Source organism: Dendrobates tinctorius, unplaced genomic scaffold, assembly GCF_039654945.1.
Source record: "Dendrobates tinctorius isolate UK_male_01 unplaced genomic scaffold, ASM3965494v1 ptg000009l, whole genome shotgun sequence".
NCBI lineage: Eukaryota > Metazoa > Chordata > Amphibia > Anura > Dendrobatidae > Dendrobates > Dendrobates tinctorius.
The window spans coordinates 23,104,349-23,108,768 of record NW_027361677.1 but is presented as its reverse complement, the minus strand read 5'-3'; positions in this window follow the sequence as shown (position 1 = coordinate 23,108,768).

Sequence of the window (4,420 nt, the reverse complement as noted above, 5' to 3'; positions counted from 1 at the left end):
GTCCTTGTAGTGTGGTCTATTCTCATGTGTGCGGTGTTCTCTGCATTTTGTTTGTTTTCTTTTAATCGTCCAGCAAATGCACATTGAGATATACAAAAAGGGACGATGATGTCTATGCAAAGATCGATATGCAAACATGACCTGAAACTATCAGCAGCGCAATTTTGTCAGCCAGTGTGACCATGACACTAGAGTACGGCGCGCTTGCACACTGAAGAGGAGGCCCAGGGGTGTAATTATAAACTTCAAAGCCCAATGGCAAAATGTGAGGCCGTAGCCCCCAGGTTTGTTATGGGTAATGTCAAAATGTGACATTAGATTGGGCAGTCGGACTTGGATTAAGTTCATTGTAAAAGATGGTGGTAAGTTAAGTAATTCTTCAGCTGCAGCCTAGCAGAGATGCATATGAGAAGGGAGCAGCAAGAAGTTAGCATTACAACCCCTGGGGAACTAATTAGTGTTTTCAGATTTTTTTTTGTGGTTTTACAAACATCAGATTTAGACAGGAGTTAAGATAATGGCCCCTGCCCTGGTACCCGGATCAGTGTAAGAGGTCCCCATGCAAAAGCCCAATGTGCAATACATCAATTATCGTCTGCCCAGCAATAATGGCAACTGTATGTCGCTGCATGATTCTGTGTACCCTAGAAAGCAGAGAAGATACATCTGTCTGTCTCAGATCTATCTATATCATTATCTATCTATCTATCTATCTTTATACTTTCTTGATATCTTTTCTCCCTATAATAGAAAACCACCTTTTTATTACTATGCTAAAAAAAACATCTATCTATCTATCTATCTATCTATCTATCTACAGTTGTGGCCAAAAGTATTGACACCCCTGCAATTCTGTCAGATAATACTCAGTTTCTTCCTGAAAATGATTGCAAACACAAATTCTTTGGTATTATTATCTTCATTTAATTTGTCTTAAATGAAAAAACACAAAAAGAATTGTCCTAAAGCCAAATTGGATATAATTCCACACCAAACATAAAAAAGAGGGTGGACAAAAGTATTGGCACTGTCCGAAAAATCCTGTGATGCTTCTCTAATTTGTGTAATTAACAGCACCTGTCACTTACCTGTGGCAACTAACAGGTGTTGGCAATAACTAAATCACACTTGCAGCCAGTTGACATGGATTAACCCCTTTCCTACATTGGACGTACTATTCCATCCATGTGTCCTGGGACCTAAGTCCCAAGGACGGAATAGTACGTCTAATGTGATCAGCGACGCTCACGTGGTGAGCGCCGCTGATCGCTGCCGGGTGTCAGCTGATTATCACAGCTGACACCCGGCACAATGTGTCAGGGGCAGTCATGGACCGCCCCCGTCACGTTAACCCCTGGCACACCGCGATCAAACATGATCGCGGTGTACCAGGGATTAAAGGAAGCATCGGCAGGGAGGGGGCTCCCTCCGTGCTTCCCTGCGACCCCCACAGCAGCGTGATGTGCAGCGCCGCTGCAGGGGTCGCTTTCCCTGCAGGTCCCCGGATCCAATATGGCGACGGGGGCTTGCAGGGAGCTGGCTTCCTCACTGCCCGCAGAGCGCAGGCATGAGGAAGCCTGCAGCAGTGCCTGTGACAGATACAGGATAGTGATGTCCCCCATGGGACATTATAATAAAGTAAAAAAAAAAAAATATTCCCTAATAAATTCATTTTTTGAAAATAAAAAAACAATGAAAGTACACATATTTGGTATCGCCGCGTCCGTAATGACCCACCCTATAAAACTGTCCCATTAGTTAACCCCTTTAGCGAACCCCTTAAAAAATAAAAATAAAAAACAAAGCAAAAAATAATGATTTATTATCATAATGCCGAACAAAAAGTGCAATAACGCGCGATCAAAAAGACGCATATAAATGTCCATGGTACCGCTGAAAACGTCATCTTGTCCCGCAAAAAACGAGCCACAACACAGTGTCATCAGCAAAAAGTAAAAAAGTTATAGCTTGCAGAATAAAGCGATGCAAAAATAATTATTTTTTATATAGAAATTGTTTTCATTGCATAAAACCGCCACAACATAAAAAATGACATAAATGAGGTATCGCTGTAACCGTACTGACCCGAAGAATAAAACCGCCTTATCAATTTTACCGCAAGCGGAACGGTGTAAACGCACCCCCCAAAAGAAATTCATGAAACGCTGTTTTTTGTTCATTCTGCGTCCCAAAAATCGGAATAAAAAGCGATCAAAAAATGTCACATGCCCGAAAATGATACCAATAAAAACGTCAACTCGTCCCGCAAAAAATAAGACCTCACATGACTCAGTGGGTCAAAATACGGAAAAATTATAGCTCTCAATATGTGGTGATGCATAAACTATTTTTACAATAAAAAGCGTCTTTTAGCGTGTGACAGCTGCCAAATTTTTAAAACCGCCATAAATAGTAAATCAAACCCCCCGTTATCACCCCCTTAGTTAGGGAAAAATAATAAAATAACTTTTTTTTAATTTATTTCCATTTTCACATTAGGGTTAGGGCTTGGGTCAGAGCTAGGGTTAGGGCTAGGGTTAGGGTTGGAGTTAGAATTGGGGGGTTTCCACTGTTTTGGTACATCAGGGGCTTTCCAAACGCGACATGGCGTCCTATCTCAATTCCAGCCAAAAAAGTTAAATGGCGCTGCTTCCCTTCTGAGCTCTGCCATGTGCCCAAATAGTGGTTTACCCCCCATATATGGGACAAATTGCACAATAACTTTTGGGGGCCGGTTACTCTTTGGAAAATAAAAATTGGGGGTGAAAAGATCATTTTTGTGGAAAAAATATGATTTTTTTAATTGTACGGCTGTACGTTATAAACTTCTGTGAAGCCCTTGGGGGTTCAAAGTGCCCACCACATATCTAGATAAGTTCCTTGAGGGGTCTAGTTTCCAAAATGGGGTCACTTGTGGGGGAGTTTCCATTGTTTAGGCACATCAGGGGCTCTCCAAACGTGGCATGGCGTCCAATCTGAATTCCATCCAATTTTGCAGTGAAAAAGTCAAACGGCGCTTCTTCCCTTCCGAGCTCTGCCATGCGCCCAAACAGTGATTCCCCCCACATATCAGGTATCAGCGTACTCAGGACAAATTTCACAATAACTTTTGCAGTCCAATTTCTCCTGTTACCCTTGGTAAAATAAAAAAATTGAACCTGAAATAATTTTTTTTGTGAAAAAAAGTTAAATGTTCTTTTTTTTTTTAAAACATTCAAAAAATTCCTGTGAAGCACCTGAAGGGTTAATAAACTTCTTGAATGTGGTTTTGAGCACCTTGAGGGGTGCAGTTTTTAGAATGGTGTCACTTTTGGGTATTTTCTATCATATAGACCCCTCAAAGTGGCTTCAAATGTGATGTGGTCCCTAAAAATAAAATGGTGTTGTAAAAATGAGAAATCGCTGGTCAACTTTTAACCCTTATAACTTCCTAACAAAAAAATGTTGGTTCCCAAATTGTGCTGATGTAAAGTAAACAGGTGGGAAATGTTATCTATTAAGTTTTTTGAGTGCCATATCTCTGTGATTTAAGAGCATAAAAATTAAAAGTTGGAAAATTGCGACATTTTCTAAATTTTCGCCAAATTTCCATTTTTTTCACAAATAAACGCAAGTTATTTGAATGAAATTTTACCGCTAACATGAAGTACAATATGTCACGAGAAAACAGTGTCAGAATCACCGGGATCCATGGAAGCGTTCCAGAGTTATTACCTCATAAAGGGACAGTGGTCAGAATTGTAAAAATTGGCCCGGGAGTTAACGTGCAAACCACCCTTGGTAGTGAAGGGGTTAAAGTTGACTCAACCTCTGTCCTGTGTCCTTGTGTGTACCACATTGAGCATGGAGAAAAGAAAGAAGACCAAAGAACTGTCTGAGGACTTGAGAAACCAAATTGTGAGGAAGCATGAGCAATCTCAAGGCTACAAGTCCATCTCCAAAGACCTGAATGTTCCTGTGTCTACCGTGCGCAGTGTCATCAAGAAGTTTAAAGCCCATGGCACTGTGGCTAACCTCCCTAGATGTGGACGGAAAAGAAAAATTGACAAGAGATTTCAACGCAAGATTGTGCGGATGTTGGATAAAGAACCTCGACTAACATCCAAACAAGTTCAAGCTGCCCTGCAGTCCGAGGGTACAACAGTGTCAACCCGTACTATCCGTCGGCGTCTGAATGAAAAGGGACTGTATGGTAGGAGACCCAGGAAGACACCACTTCTTACCCCGAGACATAAAAAAGCCAGGCTGGAGTTTGCCAAAACTTACCTGAAAAAGCCTAAAACGTTTTGGAAGAATGTTCTCTGGTCAGATGAGACAAAAGTAGAGCTTTTTGGGCAAAGGCATCAACATAGAGTTTACAGGAGAAAAAAAGAGGCATTCAAAGAAAAGAACATGGTCCCTACAGTCAAACAGGGTGGAG